The following is an 18,068-nucleotide window of genomic DNA, read 5'->3' as shown; positions in this document are numbered from 1 at the left end:
ACTTCCATGTAGAGCAATTTGGTAATATTTATCAAATTATGAAATGCACATTTCCTTTGACCTAACAACTTTGCTTTTAAAAATTTCTCCTGGCCAGGCACGGTGGCTCAAGCCTGTAATCCCAGCACTTTGGGAGGCCGACGCGGGTGGATCACTAGGTCAAGAGATCAAGACCATCCTGGTCAACATGGTGAAACCCCGTCTCTACTAAAAATACAAAAAATTAGCTGGGCATGGTGGCACGTGCCTGTAATCCCAGCTACTCAGGAGGCTGAGGCAGGAGAATTGCCTGAACCCAGGAGGCGGAGGTTGCAGTGAGCCGAGATCGTGCCATTGCACTCCAGCCTGGGTAACAAGAGTGAAACTCCATCTCAAAAAAAAAAATTTCTCCTATAGATACATTCATACATGGGAAAAGTGGGGTATGGGGTGAAGTGGTGCATGCCTGTAATCCCAGCACTTTGAGATCACTAGAGTTGAGGAATTTGAGGCCAGCCAGAGCAACACGATGAAACCCCATCTCTACAAAAGATACAAAAATTAGCGAGGCCTGATGGGAAGTGCCTGTAGTCCCAGCTACTTGGGAGGTTGCGGTAGGAGGATTGTTTGAGCCTAGGAGGTGGAGGTTGCAATGAGCCAAGATCGCGCCATTGCACTCCCACCTGAGCGACAGAGCCAGACCCTGCCTCACCAAAAAAAAGAAAAAAAAAAAAAATTAAAACTTTTTTCAATCATTTAAAAATAAAAAATTATTCTTAACTTTCAGGTCAGACAGAAACAAGTGGGGGACCAGATTTGGCCTCTGGGTTGTAATTTGCTAATCCCTGATTTAGGGTAACTACTCCCAAGATATTTGTAAAGTAATGGAAAACAAAAGATTGGAAACCACCGAGATTTCTATCAAAAGAAGATAAACAAATGTTAAAACTTTCAAACAAAGGAACATTGAATAGTTATGTAAAAGAATGGGTCAGCTCCTTGTTGATAGTGAAAGGGAGGAATCTCCACACTGAGGAATGGGCAACAAAAGAGAAAAAAAAAAAAACAGTAGGCATATCATGTTATAATATTTTACAATTATATGAAAATATTATTAAACTAAATATGAATATATGTGTTCATAGATGCACAGAATTTGTCAGTACAAATACAGAACAAACTGAAGTAGGAGTGACTTCTGGGGAGAGAGATTAGGTACTGGAAGACAGGGATGTGGGGAAGACTCAAAGTTTTTGCTTTTTCATTTTGTGGTTTTTTTTTTTTGTTGTTTTTTTTTTTGTTTTTGTTTTTTGTTTTGAGATGGAGTTTCACTCTTGTTACCCAGGCTGAAGTGCAATGGCGCGATCTCAGCTCACCGCAACCTCCGCCTCCTGGGTTCAGGTAATTCTCCTGCCTCAGCCTCCTGAGTAGCTGGGACTACAGGCATGTGCCACCAAGCCTGGCTAATTTTTGTATTTTTAGTAGAGACAGTGTTTCACCTTGTTGACCAGGATGGTCTCGATCTATTGACCTCGTGATCCACCCGCCTCGCCTCCCAAAGTGCTGGGATTATAGGTGTAAACCACCGTGCCCAGCCTTTTTTTTTTTTTTTTTTTTTTACATATATATGTATAGGAAGCAATGTTTTATTGAATGGTACTACTCTTTGCAGAGCAGGGCTAACTCATACACAGTGAACCCCCCAAGTCAGCCTCTCAGTTTTTAGACTATTCTTGTGTACACCTTTTTTTAGGCTTCTTTTTGTGGCACAATACATATAACATAAAATTTACCAGTGGGCCAGGTGCAGTGGCTCATGCCTGTAATCCCAGCACTTTGGGAGGCAGAGGTGGGCAAATCACGAGGTCAGGAGATTGAGACTATCCTGGCCAACATGGTGAAATGCGGTCTCTACTAAAAATACAAAAAATTAGCTGGACATGGTGGTGTGTATCTTTAGTCCCAGCTACTCAGGGAGCTGAGGCAGGCAGGAGAATTGCTTGAACCCGGGAGGTGGAGATTGCAGTGAGCCGAGATCACACCACTGCATTCCAGCCTGGGCGACAGAGAAAGACTCTGTCTCAAAAAAAAAAAAAAAACAACAACAACAAAAAAAAGAAACTGCCATTGTAATCATTAGAAGTATACCATTCAGTGACATTCAGTACATTTACAATATCATGTAATTATCACAATTATCTAGCTCCAGAACATTTTCATCACCTCAAACAGAAACTCTGTACCCATAAAGCAGTCACTCCTCTGCCTCCCAGCCACTGGAAACCACTAATCTGCTTTATGTCTCTATGATTTGCCTGTTCTGGATATTATATTGCAAATAAATGGAATCATACATTGTGTGGTCTTTTGTGTCTGGCTTCCTTCATTTAGCTTAGTATTTTCAAGGTGCATCCATGTTGGATTTCTGCATCAGTACTTCAGTACTTTTGATAGCTAAATAATATTCCATTGTCTGGCTGTACCACATTTTGGTGAACCATTCATCTGTTGATGAGCATTTGGGTTGTTTCTACCTCTTTGCTATTGCAAATAAAGTTGTTATGAACATTTGTGTACAAGGTTTTGTTTGAGCTCGTTATTATTTTTGGTATATACCACGGAGCAGTGTTGGTAGGTCATATGGGAATTCTATATTTCATTTGTGGAAGTGGCCAGGCATGGTTGCTCATGCCTGTAATTCCAGCACTTTGGGAGGCTGAGGCAGGCAGATAGCTTGAGGTCAGGAGTTCAAGACCAGCCTGGACAACATGATGAAACCCCATCTCTATTGAAAATACAAAAATTAGGACCGGACGCGGTGGCTCACGCCTGTAATCCCAGCACTTTGGGAGGCCGAGGCGGGTGGACCACGAGGTCAAGAGATCGAGACCATCCTGGTCAACATGGTGAAACCCCGTCTCTACTAAAAATACGAAAAATTAGCTGGGCATGGTGGCGTGTACCTGTAATCCCAGCTACTCAGGAGGCTGAAGCAGAAGAATTGCCTGAACCCAAGAGGTGGAGGTTGCGGTGAGCCGAGATCACGCCATTGCACTCCAGCCTGGGTAACAAGAGCGAAACTCTGTCTCAAAAAAAAAAAAAAAAAGAAAGAAAGAAAGAAAATACAAAAATTAGCTAGGTATGGTGGTACACATCTGTAATCCCAGCTACTTGGGATGCTGAGGCAGGAGAATCACATGAACCCAGGAGGCAGAGGTTGCAGTGAGGTGACTTCGTGCCACTGCACTCCAGCCTGGGCAAGAGAGCAAGTCTCTGTCTCAGGAAAAAAAAAAAAATTGTAGAAAGCCACTGAAAGTGTCTCTCTTATGTGGGGCAGCATCAGCAAGCTGCAGCTCCCAAGCAGCCTCTCCATCATGAGGGTAGATACCTGATCTCTAAGGTAAACTGTGTTGCCAGATGATTGTGTGCAACTGTAGGCTAATGTCAGTATTCCAAGCATGGTTAAGGTAGGCTAGGCTAAGCTGTGATGTTCAGTAGGTTAAAAAAACAAAAAACTTGTAGAAAGCCAGCAAGTGTAACAGATGTGTGCCTTTTACATTGTATACAGAGCCCCCCCTTATCCTTGGGGGATATATTTCAAAACCCCCAGTAGATGTTGAAGCCTTGGACAGTACTGAATCCTATGTATAGTATGTTTGCTCATCTCAAAACAAAGATGGCTACCAAATGGCAAACAGGCTGGTAGCATACATGGCAGGGATACTCTAGACAAAGAGAGATTCACATCCCAGGCAGACAGAGCAGGGAAGCAAGAGATTTCCTCATCCTATTCAGAATGGTACAACATTTAAACTTATGAATTATTTCTGGAAATTTCCATTTAATAGTTTCAGATGGCAATTGACTGCAGGTAACCAAAACCACTGAAAGTGAAATCACAGATAATGGGGAACTACTGTATTGTGTGCATGTCCTACCTATTCAAGAATACATTTTAGAGTATCTCTTTCTTTGCATTTTAAAACAATCTTTCTTTCTTTCCTTGAAGATTAAGGCCAAGTGTGGTAGCTCATGCCTGTAATCCCAACACTTTGGGTGGCCGAGGCAGGAGGGTTGCTTGAGCCCAGGAGTTGGAGATCAACATGGCAAAACCCTGTCTCCACAAAAAATTAGCCAGGCATGGTGGCATGTGCCTGTAGTCCCAGCTACTTGGGAAGCTGAGATGGGAGGATCACTTGAACCCAGGAGGTCGAGGTTGCAGTGGGCCATGATCACATCACTGCACTCCAGCCTGGGTGACAGAGTGAGATCCTGTCTCAAAAAATAAAAGGTTAAAAAGTAAATTAAATGGTGATATACAAGTTTATGACCTTTACAGTCTAGTTTACAATCTAGTATGGGGTCTAACATTACTATGCTATTATACATCTCTATATCTGACTCCATGGGACATAATATATACAATTAATTTCATCATACTTCACTAAAGAAGTTAACTGAATATGTAGTTGACTTATAATAAAGTTACAGAATGAAAATTTCTTGAAAAACAGTACAAATGGTCCTCAACTTAGAATGGGACTATGTTCCAATAAACCCATTTTAAGTTGAAAATACGAAAGTTGAAAATGTGTTTAATACACCTAACCTACTGAACATCACAGCTTAGCCTAGCCTACCTTAACCATGCTCGGAATACGGACATTAGCCTACAGTTGCGCACAATCATCTGGCAACACAGTTCACCTTAGAGATTAGGTGTCTACTACCCTCATGATGGAGAGGCTGCTTGGGAGCTGCAGCTTGCTGATGCTGCCCAGCATGGGAGAGTATCCTACCACATTGCCAGTACCATAGCAGGGAAAAGAACAGAATTTGAAACCTGAAGTACAGTTTCTACTGAATGCTTATTGCTTTTGTACCATTATAAAGTTGGAAAATCGTAAGTCAAACCATCATAATTTGGGAACCATCTGTATTTATCCATCAGGCTTATGCCCATGAAGAAAGCCTTATTTTAGAAAGAACCACATTAAAAGATAACAAAGCATAGTGGTTGCGCGCTCTGGCTTGAAACAGACCTGGATTCAAGTCTGGATTCTGCCACTTCCTCCTTGTGTGACTTCATGAATATCCTTTAACTACTTTGTGTCTCCATTTCCTCAATGACAAAATGGGGTTACTAATACCTAGCTCATAATGTCATGGGAAGCAAGTATTTTATAATGCATGCAAAACATTGTACTCAATATATATTTAAAAGTTTCTTTGTGGGGGCCGGGCATGGTGGCTCATGACTATAATTCCAACACTTTGGGAGACTGAGGCAGGCAGTTAGCTTGAGCCCAGGAGTTTGAGACCAACCTAGGCAAAATGGAAGAACCCTGTCTCTACAAAAGATTAAAAAAAAAAACAAAAAAAAAAAACCAACCTAGCTGGGGGCGGTGGCAGTGGTAAGCACCTGTTGTCCCAGCTACTCAAGAGGCTTAGGTGAGAGGGTCACCTGAGCCCTGGAGGTTGAGATTGCACTGAGCTGTAATCTCGCCATTACCCTCCAGCTGGGAAACAGACTGAGACCCTGTATTTAAAAAAAAAAAAAAAAAAAAAAGTTTTTAAAGCAGTAGCCACCTTATGTATAGTGACCAGACCATCATAATTCTGGAAAATCTAATGTCTTGACAAAATTGCCTCTCTCCTTCCTGTTACCTCAATAACCGAGGTTCCTGGAGAAAACAGTCAGATTTGCAAACAACATGCCTCCCTGGAGGAGAAAGATTAACATGTACTTTATTCCTTTTAAAGTTTGTGGTAGATTGAAAAACAATTGCCACAAATTTTCTCCATCTATGTACCTGAGCCCCTTTACAATGTAACTTTGTAGCTTCTTTCATTGAGAGATGGAATCTCACAAATTTTCTCTATCTACCTACATGAGCCCCTTTACAATGTAACTTTGTAGCTTCTTTCATTGAGAGATGAAATCTACTTCTCTTGAAAAAAAAATTCTCACAAATTTTCTCCATTTATGTACATGAGCCCCTTTACAATGTAACATTGTATTGTCTTTCATTGAGAGATAGAATCTACTTCTCCGGCAAAAATTGCCACAAATTTTCTCCATCTATGTACCTGAGCCCCTTTACAATGTAACTTTGTAGCTTCTTTCATTGAGAGATGGAATCTACTTCTTTTTTTTTTTTTTTTTTTTTGAGACGGAGTTTCGCTCTCATTACCCAGGCTGGAGTGCAATGGTGCAATCTCGGCTCACCGCTACCTCCGCCTCCTGGGTTCAGGCAATTCTCCTGCCTCAGCCTCCCGAGTAGCTGGGATTACAGGCACGCACCACCATGCCCAGCTAATTTTTTGTATTTTTAGTAGAGACGGGGTTTCACCATGTTGACCAGGATGGTCTCGATCTCTTGACCTCGTGATCCACCCGCCTAGGCCTCCCAAAGTGCTGGGATTACGGGCTTGAGCCACCGCGCCCGGCCGGAATCTACTTCTTTTGAAAAAAAATTCTCACAAATTTTCTCCACATATGTACATGAGCCACTTTACAATGTAACTTTGTGTTTTCTTTCATTGAGAGATGGAATCTACTTCTTCGGCAAAAATTGCCACAATTTTTCTCCATCTATGTACCTGAGCCTCTTTACAATGTAACTTTGTAGCTTCTTTCATTGAGAGATAGAATCTATTTCTCCACTCTTTGAGGCTGAGCTTGGCCCTGTGACTTGTGCCGGCCAGAGGAACTCGGGGAGTATGACTTTATTTTTATTTTTATTTATTTATTTATTGAGACGGTGTTTCGCTCTTGTTACCCAGGCTGGAGCCTGGGTTCAGGCAATTCTCCTACTCAGCCTCCTGAGTAGCTGGGATTACAGGCATGCACCACCGTGCCCAGCTAAGTTTTCGTATTTTTAGTAGAGACGGGGTTTCACCATGTTGACCAGGATGGTCGTGATCTCTGACCTCGTGATCCACCTGCCTCGGCCTCCCGAAGTGCTGGGATTACAGGCTTGAGCCACCGGGCCCGGCGAGGAGTATGACTTTAAAGCAGAGGTATGAAGAGTTCTTGCACACTGGGGCTTCCCCTCTTACTGCTCTTTGGAGACTGTAGAGTGAGTGAAGCACCCAGGGCTGCCTAGTGGAGCCTGAGAGATCGCACAGGGCAGAGTTGGGTTTTCCTAGAGTTGGCTAGAGGGGTATTGCAAACGGAGACGGGGCAAGGGAGATCAGGATATATCCACAAGAATGACCATAATAGCCGGGCGCTGTGGCTCACGCCTGTAATTCCAGTACTTAGAGAGGCAGAGGCGGGAGGATAGTTGAGCCCAGCAGTTCGAGACATGCCTGGGCAATATAGCGAGATCCCTTTCTCCACAAAAAGGCGGGGGGGAAGAATGACCATAATAGTGGACAATGAAATTTGGGGCTGGGCGCGGTGGCTCACACCTGTAATCCCAGCACTCTGGGAGGCCAAGGCAGGCGGAGTACGAGGTCAGGAGACAGAGACCATCCTGGCCAACATGATGAAACCCCGTCTCTACTAAAACACAAAAAATTAGCCAGGCGTGGTGGCACGCGCCTGTAGTCCCAGCTACTCAGAAGGCTGAGGCAGGGGATCCCTAGAATCCGGGAGGCGGAAGTTGCAGTGAGCCGAGATCGCGCCACTGCACTCCAACCTGGAGACAGAGCAAAACTCCGTCTCAACAAAAACAAAACAAAACAAAACAAAAAAACAGTAATTTAAACCAGGAAAGGAGGGAAGACAGGATATATACACATAAGTATATGTATATGTATATCTATGTATGCATGTACGAGGTGAAGGTCAGAGAAAAGCTGGCCTTCAGAAAAGAATTAACTGTAGGTCCTATTGAAATCAAACAGTTCCTGGACTTGTTGTGCTGGACAACTCCAAAGCAGTGGTCAGAGCCTGGAGTACTTAAAATTTATTATGGAAGCAGGACTTGCTACAAAATTTGTGGGCCCAGGGCAAAATGAGGATGCCTTATTCAAAAGGCAAGAAAAAGCTTTCGCCTTGCTTCTAGCCCCCTCCTGACTTGTGCTTTTTATATGCTACTTAATTTCTAAGTAAAGAAAAAATACGATTGTAAATTCTTAGCACGAATTTCGCCATTCATCTTCATATTGTGCAATGTGGAATCACCGGGTTACACAATTCCTGTGTTACGGCTTGTCCCCAGAGGGTGCTCTGACTATCCGGAAGACAAACAGCACAACAAAGACTCGGGAAGGTTGGAAGCAGCAAAACAGGATCCTCCCTCCTCCACGCCGCCCCTCCCCCAAGCTCGGAGCCAGAGGCGGGTGCTCTCCCTCGAGCACGCGGATATTCTGGGGCGGGCGCAGGCCCGCGGCGACGCCGGGCGCGTGCGTTCAGTTGCTGCCAAGTCTTGGGCACCGCGGCCGTGCGCTCCCTGGCGGGGAGAGGCCTGCAGAAGTCAGGCCAGGTGTCTCTCCTTCCCAGGGGCCCTCGGCCCAACCCCACCGCACCAGGCATCCCCCAGCGGTATTGCGACCTCTGAGCCAGTCGCGCTCAGTCCCTAGATCCGGGTGGGCCAGGGAAGCCCAGGGAAGGGATGCGTGGCCATCACCACACCCTGCCCCACGACGCGGTGGGACGCGCACCCTGACCCTCCCCAGAGCCGCTCCAGGACCCTACCTGGGCGGAAAATAGCAGCCGTTGCTGGGCAGGAGCCGCAAGCGAGAGGCAGGCCCGGGCCAGAGACACTGGGAGCCATCCCCAGGAGGGAGGGAGGCGGGGCGGGCTTGAGCCTAGCGTGCAAGGCCCTGGCGCAGGATCCATTGTCCTGTGAGACTTCGCTTAGAAAACTCAAATTCAAAGGGTTTCAAGGCAATGAGAGTAGAGCATTAAACCAAGAGCGAGGCCCTTCTGATTTGGGGGCCCTGTGTGACTGCACTGGCCAACTCCCGAAGCCAGGCCCGTGTGTAGGGATCGCAAAGACAGTTTGTAATAACTAATACCGTGATACACGAGTGCTATAAATACAAGTACTGTATTGGTAATAACGTCTAGAGCAGTGCTGCCCAACAGATATACAATGCAAGGCACATATGTAATTTTAAATTTTCTAATAACCACATTTTAAAAAGGTAAAAAAGGGCCCCGTATGGTGGTTCAGGCCTGTAATTCTAGCACTTTGGGAGGCCAAAGCAGGTGGATCACTTGAGGTCAAGAGTTCGAAACCAGCCTGGCCAAAGTGGTGAAACCCTGCCTCTACGAAAAATACAAAAATTTAGTTGGGGGCCAGGCGCGGTGGCTCAAGCCTGTAATCCCAGCACTTTGGGAGGCCGAGACGAGTGGATCACAAGGTCAAGAGATCGAGGCCATCCTGGTCAACATGGTGAAACCCCGTCTCTACTAAAAATACAAAAAGTTAGCTGGGCATGGTGGTGCGTGCCTGTAATCCCAGCTACTCAGGAGGCTGAGGCAGGAGAATTGCCTGAACCCAGGAGGCGAAGGTTGCAGTGAGCCGAGATTGCGCCATTGCACTCCAGCCTGGGTAACAAGAGAGAAACTCCGTCTCCAAAAAAAAAAAAAAAAAAAAAAAAAAAAAATTTAGTTGGGAGTAGTGGTGTGCGCCTGTAATCTCAGTTACTTAGGAGGCTGAGGCAGGAGAATCGCTTGAACCTGGGAGACAGAGGATGCAGCGAGCCGAGATCACACTACTGCACTCCAGCCTGGGAGACAGAGCAAGACTCAGTCTCAAAAAAAAAAAGGCGGGGGGTCGGGAGAAAGGCTGGAGGTGGTGGCTCATACCTGTAATTCTTGCACTTTGGGAGGTCGAAGAAGGAGGATTACTTCGGGCCAGGAATTGGACTCAGCAACATACTGTCTCTAATACTGCAATTAGGTACACATCCCTTTTCACCAGCCTTTCCCATTCAGCACTTATTTCACTGAGGTGCTAGCCTGCCCCGTAGTGGTGAAAGAGGGAAACTACAGCCCTCTTAAAAACTATAGGCCAGGTATGGTGGCTCACGCTTGTAATCCCAGCACTTTGGGAGGCCGAGGCGGGCGGATCACGAGGTCAGGAGATCAAGACCATCCCGGCTAACGCCATCTCTACTAAAAATACAAAAAATCATCCTGGCGTGGTGGCACGCACCTGTAGCCCCAGCTACTCGGGAGACTGAGGCAGGATAATTGCTTGAACCTGGGAGGTGGAAGTTGCAGTGAGTTGAGATGGCACCACTGCACCCCAGCCTGGGCAACAGAGCGAGACTCCGTCTCAAAACTAAACGAACAAATAAACAAAAACTATAGTATCTGAGGCCGGCACAGTGGCTCACATCTGTAATCCCAGCACTTTGAGAGGGCGAGGCAGGCGGAATCTCCTGAGGTCAGGAGTTTGAGACCAGCCTGGCCAACATGGTGAAACACCGTCTCTACTAAAAATACAAAAATTAGACGGGCATGGTGGTGTGTGCCTGTAATCCCAGCTACTTGGGAGGCTGAGGCAGGAGAATCTTGAACCAGAGAGGCGGAGATTGCAGTGAGCTGAGATCCCACCATTGCACCCCAGCCTGGGCAACAAGAGTGAAACTCCATCTCAAAAAACAAAACAAAGAAAACTATAGTATTTTATACATCAAAAGAACAAATGCAACATGAAATGAGGACCTAGAAACTCACCATTCAGCTTTAGAACTAGATCACTGCCTACGCATGCATCCACCTGTATTCCCCTTTCCTGTCTTGCTCTACCTCCTCATCAGAGATAATATTAGCTTGAATCTCACATTGGCTATATTCTCGATTTTCAAAAATATGTCATTTTATTATAGGCATAGATATCATAAACAAGATATTGTTTAGTTTACTTGTTTGAGCTTTATACAAGTTTGACTTTATTTAGTTTTCCACAGTTTGCCCTTTTCATACATTATATTTGACCAGGTTGATGTGTGTAGCTATAGTACATGCACTCTGTGAATATATCACTATTTTTCCATTTTCCTATGAGTAGACATTTGGTAGACTCCAATTTTTGGTAAATAGTACTGCAATAAATATTGTTATGCATGTGCAAGAATTTCCCTGCAATATACCCAGTTCAATTTTACAAAATATTGCCAAAGTGTTTTCAAGATTATACTAATTCATACAATATTGGTGGTAAAAAAGAGGTTCCACTGATCCATATCTTCACCAGCACTTGATGTTACTAACTTTGTTAATTTTTGCCAATAGAGTTGTAGTAAAATGCTATCTTAGTGTGGTATTGATTTATATTTACCTGATTGTCAATGAGGTTGAGCATCCTTTCATGTTTGTTGATAATTTATGTTTCCTTTTTGGTAAAGTGCCTACTCATGTATTTTGCCCATTTTCCTACTGGTTTGTCTTTTTCGTATTTTAAGATTCACACAGACGCATACACACATGCATATGCTAGATCTTACTTTTTGTCAGTTCTATATGTCACAAATACCTTCTTCCAGTTTTGTGTTTTTGCAGTTGACAACCTTGCTGGATGCTCTTATAAATTCTAATAATTTGTCTGTACATTCTTGTGAGGTTTTCTATATATGCAATTATATCGCAAATAATGACACTACTGTTTTCTGTCTTACCCTTAGGCTTATTGACCAGAAGGGATGATAGCAGACATCTTTGCCTTATTCTGCCTTTTTTTTTTTTTTTTTTTTTTTTTGAGACAGTGTCTCACTCTGTCACCCAGACTGGTGTGCAGTGGGGCAGTCTTGGTTCACTGCAACCTCCAACCCCCAGGCTCAAGCGATTCTCCTGCCTCAGCCTCTCAAGTAGCTGAGATTACAGGTGTGCACCACCATGCCCAGCTAATTTTGTATTTTCTGTAGAGATGGGTAGGATAAGCTCTGATGTTTGGTATAATTTGTTCCATGAAAATATGCTAGGAATTGTGTGAAAACTATCTAGGCTTGATATTTTTTAAGCCACTGATTCCATTTCTCCCATAGCTACTGGACTACTTGGGCTTTCTTTCGTGGAATTTTATTTTATTTTTTGTTTTTCATTGATATATAATAAATGTACATATTATCAGGGTACATGTGATAATTTAGTACATTTGTATAATCAAATCAGAGCAATTGGGATAGCTGTCACCTTAGATATTTATCTTTTCTTTATGCTAGGAACATTTGAATTATTCTCTTCTAGCTATTTTGAAATATCCAATAGATTAAAGTTAATACAGTAACCCTATTAAACGCCAGGCCCTCTTTCTTCTACCTAACTGTATATTTGTACCCATTAATCAACCTCTCCATCCCCTCACCCACCCCTACTGCCAATCTCCTCTCTACCTTTATGAGATTCACTTTTTAGCTCCCACATGTGAGTTAGGACATGAGATACATTTGTCTTTCTGTGCTTGGCTTATTTCACACAACATAATGACCTCCAGTTCTATCTATGTTGCTGCCAATGACAGTTTCATTCTTTTGATGGCTGAACAGCATTCCATTGCATATCTATATCACATTTTCTTTCTCCATACATCCAATTGATGGGCACTTAGGTTGAGTCCCTATTTCGGTTATTGCGAATAGTGCTGTAGTATACACGGGAAAGCAAATCTCTCTTCGATATACTGATTTCCTTTCTTTTGGACAGATACCCAGACGTGGAATTGCTGGATATGATAGTTCTATTTTTACCTATTTGAGGAACCTCTATACTGCTTTGCATAGCAGCTGTGCTAATTACCTTCCCACCAACAGTGTTTGAGAGTTCCCCTTTCTCCACAACCTTACCAGCATCTGTTGTTCTTTGTCTTTTTGATAAAAGTCATTTGAACTGTGGTAAGATGATATGTCATTGTGGCTTTGATTTGCATTTTCCTGATGATTAGTGATGTTGAACTTTTTTTTAAATACCTGTTAGCCATTTGTATGTCTTCTTTTTACAAATGTCAATTCAGATCTTTTGCCCATTTTTAAATTGAATGGGTTTTGTTGTTTGGTTTTTTGGCTGTTGTTTTTGCTATTGAGTTGTTTGAACTCCTTATATATTCTGGTTATTAATCCCCCTTGTCAGATAGTTTGCAAATATTTTCTCCCATTCTTTGAGCTGTCTTCTCTTTGTTTATTGTTTCCTTTGCTGTGCAGAAGCTTTTTAGCATGATATAATTCCATTTGTCTATTTTTTGTTTCGTTGTCTGTGACTTTGTGGTCTTACACAAAAAAATTTTTGCCCCAACTATCTGTTTTTCATTTCTAATTTTTTTTTTTAAATGGAGTTTTGCTCTTGCCCACTAAGCTGGATTGCAATGGCATGATGTCTGCTCATTGCAACCTCTGCCTCCCGGTTTCAGGCGATTCTCCTGCCTCAGCCTCCCAAGTATCTGGGATTACAGGCACCACCACGCCTGGCTAACTTTTGTATTTTTTAGTAGAGATGGAGTTTCACCATGTTGGCCAGGCTGGTCTCAAACCCCTGACCTTAAGTGATCTGCCCTCGTCAGCCTCCCAAAGTGCTAGGATTACATGCATGAGCCACTGTGCCCAGCTCATTTCTAATTTTATTTATTTAGGACTTCTCAATTTTTTTTCTTAGTCTAGTTAATGGTCTGTTAATTTCGTTTATCTTTTTTAAAAAAAAAAAAAGCAATTTTCATTTCATTGATCTTCTGCATTTTCTTAGTCTTCATTTATTCCTACTCTGATATTTATCATTTCTTTCATTCTAACAATTTCCTTCTAATAAGTTTGGTTTGTTCTTGCTTTTCCAGTTATTTGAGGTGCATTGTTAGGTGATTTATTGAAGTCTTTCTGCTTTTATGATGTAGGCATTTATTGCTATAAACTTCCCTCTTAGTACTGTTTTTACCATATCCCATAGGTTTTGTTAGTTATATTTCCATTTTCATTTATTTGAAAAGTTTTGAATTTTTTTTTTGAGATGGAGTTTCACTCTTGTTTATCCAGGCTGGAGCGCAATGGTGCGATCTCGGCCACAACCTCCGCCTCCTGGGTTCAGGCAATTCTCCTGCCTCAGCCTCCTGAGTAGCTGGGATTACAGGCACTCGCCACCATGCCCAGCTAATTTTTTGTATTTTTAGTAGAGACGGGGTTTCACCATGTTGACCAGCATGGTCTTGATCTCTTGACCTGGTGATCCACCCGCCTTGGCCTCCCAAAGTTCTGGGATTACAGGTGTGAGCCACCGCGCCTGGCATATCCTTTCTTCTCTTAACTCCTGCTTCATATTTGTATCTCCTTCACTCCCTGTGCTACATTTTGGGTAGTTTTCTCAATCTATCTTCCAGTTTACTAATTCACTACTCAGCTGTATTCACTCTGTTGTTTAGCCTGTACACTGAGTTCTTGTAACTGTTGTTTTGTTTTGCTTCATTTTGTTTTTAGAGATGGGATCTCTGTTGCCAAGCTGGAGTTCGGTGTCACAGTCATAGCTTACTGCAGCCCCAACCCTTTGGGTTCAAGGGATCCTCCAGCTTCAGCCTTCTCAGTAGCTGGGACTACAGGTGCATGCCACCACAGTGACTAATTATTTTTTTTTTAAGAAAGATAGGGGTCTCACTATGTTGCCCAGGCTAGTCTTGTACTCCTAGCCCCAAGTGATCCTCCCACCCCGCCTCCCAAAGCGCTGGGATGACAAGCCACTGTGCCTGGCCTCCCTTGAGTGTTAATGTCAACAAATTGTTAAGCTCTAAAATTTCTATTTGCTTATTTTTCAGATATGCCTGGTCAAAGGTCTTTGCCTTGCTTTTTTTAAAAAAAATAGCCTTATTGAGATATAATTCATATGTCATAAATTCATCCTTTTAAAGTATATAATTCGGTGGTTTTTAGTATATTCACAGGAGTTGTGAAGTCATTACCGCTATTTAATTCCAGAACGTTTCTACCAACCCAAAGAGGAATCCTGTCTCCATTAGCTGTCACTATTCTATCCCCATTATATCTACTTCCTGTCTCTGTAGATTTGTCTAATCTGGACATTTCATATAAATGGCCTAATACAGCATATGGCCTTTTATGACTAGCTTTTTTCACTTAGCATAATGTTTCCAAGGTTGAACTATGTTACATCAGTTCTTAGTGCCTTCTTTTTTTTTTTTTTATTTATTTTTTATTTTTATTTTTATTTATTTATTTATTTTTTTTTTTTTGGTGGGGGAGGAAGGCAGGAAGGAAGGGAAGAAGGACGGTAGGGAGGAAGGAAGGGAAGAAGGACGGTAGGGAGGAAGGAAGGGATGAAGGAAGGAAGGAAGGGAGGAAGTGGGGAGGGAGGGAGGGAGGGAGGGAAGGGAAGAAAGGAAATCAAGCAATGAAAGAGACATTGCCGACCTGGATCTAGAGGTTTACAAGTTGATTTCTTTTTTTTTGAGAGAAGGAAAGAAAAAAAAAATAAGTAAAGGAGAGGAAGAAAGAGGAAGAGAAAGAGGGAGAGTAAATGGAAATATTGCTTTATTTTGAAAAAAATTGGGTATTAATAATGGCCAATCAATGTTTTATTTAAACTAATGGGTAGGTGTGATGTGGTATTGACAAGAATGTATATTTTGTGTATTTGAAGTGGAGAGCTCTATAAATATTTATTAAGTTTACTTGTTCTGGATCTGAGTTCGAGTCCTTGATATCCTTATTAATTTTCTGTCTCATTGAATCTAAGTCTCCTATCTGGGTGTTAGGATCGTTAGCTCTTGTTGTTGCATTGATCCTTTTACCACTATATCTTTGTTGCTTTAAAATCTATTTTATCCGATACAAGAATTGCAACTCCTGCTTTTTATTTATTTATTATTTATTTTTGCACTCCATTTGGTTGGTAAATCTTTCTCCATCCCTTTGTTTTGAGTCTTTGTGTATCCTTGCATGTGAAACAGGTCTGGATGTAACATGCCGTTGGGTTTTGGCTGTGTCTTTTGATTGGGAATTTAGTCAATTTAAATTTAGGGTTACTGCCATTTGATGTTGACTGGCTGTTTTATCCATTTGTTGGTGTAAATTCTTCTTTATGTTGGTGCTCTTTACTTTTTGGTGTATCTAATACTGGTTGTTTCTTTCTGTGTGTAATGCTTCTTTCAGAAGCTCTTGTAAAGCAGGCCTGGTGGTAATAAAATCTCTGAGTTCTTGCTTGTTCATAAAAGATTTTATTTTTCCTTCAGTTGTGAAGCTTAGTTTGGCTGGATATGAAATTCTGGGCTGAAGGTTCTGTTCTTTGAGGATGTTGAATATTGGCCCCCACTCTCTTCTGGCCTGTAGAGTTTCTGCCGAGAGATCTGCTGTAAGTCTGATAGGCTTGCCTTTGTGGGTTATCCGACCTTTCTCTCTGGCTGCCCTTAGTATCCTCTCCTTCGTTTCAACCCTGGTGAATCTAACGATTATGTGCCTTGGGGTTGGTCTTCTTGAGGAATATCTTTGTGGTGTTCTCTGTATTACCTGGGGTTGAATGTTGACCTGCTTTGCTAGTTTAGGAAAATTTTCCTGAATAATATCCTGAAGGGTATTTTCCAGCTTGGATTCATTCTCTCCGTCGCATTCAGGTACACCTATCAAACGTAAATTTGGTCTTTTCACATAGTCCCACATTTCTTGGAGACTTTGCTCATTCCTTTTTATCCTTTTTTCTCTAATCTTTTCTTCACGTTTTATTTCATTAAGTTGGACTTTGACCTCTGATATCCCTTCTTCTGCTTGAACAATTCGAGTGTTTAAACCTGTGCATACTTCTCGGAGTTCCTGTATTGTATTCTTTAGTTCCATTGATTCACTCATACTCCTCTCTAAGTTGTCTATTCTCAATAGGATTTCATCAAACCTTTTTTCAAAGTTCCTAGTTTCTTTACGTTGGGCTACAACATGTTCTTTTAACCCACCGAAGTTTGTTATTATCCATTCCTTGAAGAGTGATTCTGTCATCATGAGGCGCTCGTTCTCCATCAAGCCTTGTTCCATTGTTGATGTGGAACTGTGATCATCTTTAGAGGGAGAGGCGTTCTGACTTTGAGTATTCTCAGCTTTTTTACGCTGGTTTCTTCCCGTCATTGTAAATTTATCCTCCTCTTGTCTTTGAAATTACCAACTTTCAGATTAGGTCTCTTGAGTGGACGTCCAGGTTGTTAGTTCCCAGGGCCAGAGCAGTGGCGTTAAAACTGATGGTGCTTTTCTGCCCAGGATTCTCCTGTCAGGTTTCCTTCTTGTTTCCGTAGTAGGCGACTCTGCCTTCCCGGGGCTCCAAACCTCGGTCAGAAGGGGAACCGGTCCCGTTTACTCTGCTCCGAGAGCTGCCGTGCCGAGGTGCCGGCGGAACCGCTGCGCCGACCATGAGAGTTGCGCTGGCGACCCGTGTGTTTCCACCACTGGGGGATCTTCTGCTCCGTGAGCGACCAGACTTTGTCTGAAAGTGTGGCGTCCTCTAGTTCTCCGCGCCTTCCCTGAGAGCTGCAATCCCGGGATGTTAGCGATCGGCCATCTTGGATTGTTCCCTTAGTGCCTTCTTATAGCTGAATGAATAGTCCACTGACTTTGTATACCATAATTTATTTATTTACCAGTTGATGAATTTTGGGTTCTCACTTGTTGGCTATTATAAATAATGCCATGAACAGTCATGTGTAAGTTTCTCTGTGGACTTTGTTTTTAGATCTCTTGGTTCTATACCGAGAAGTGGAATTGCTGGGTCTTGTAACAACTCTGTACTTAACAGTTTGAGGACCTGCCAGACTGTTTTCCAAAGGGGCTGTACCATTTTATAATCCCACCAGGAATATATGAAAGTTCCAATGTGTCCACATCTTCAACATGTGTTATTGATTGCCTTTTTTGTCTCTTGCTTATTCTGTGATACCATGTTTTATTTATTTAAACATTTCCTGGTTATTTAAAATCTGCTATTTGAAAATTTCAATAACCAAAAACCTAAGACTCTAAATGTTTGTTTTGTTTTGTTTTGTCATCTGTTCTCATTCATGGTGGCTTGTTTTCTTCTGTGTTTAATACATTTCTGGGCAAATGCAAGGTAGGACTTTTGTTTCATTAATTGCTATATTCCCATTACCTAGAACAATGACTGAAATGTAACAGGTGCTTAACGAATCGTTGTGGAATGAATAAATGAGTCCCAAGGACCT

Source organism: Callithrix jacchus, chromosome 8 (assembly GCF_049354715.1).
Source record: "Callithrix jacchus isolate 240 chromosome 8, calJac240_pri, whole genome shotgun sequence".
Taxonomy (NCBI): Eukaryota; Metazoa; Chordata; class Mammalia; order Primates; family Cebidae; genus Callithrix; species Callithrix jacchus.
This window is presented reverse-complemented; position numbering follows the sequence as displayed.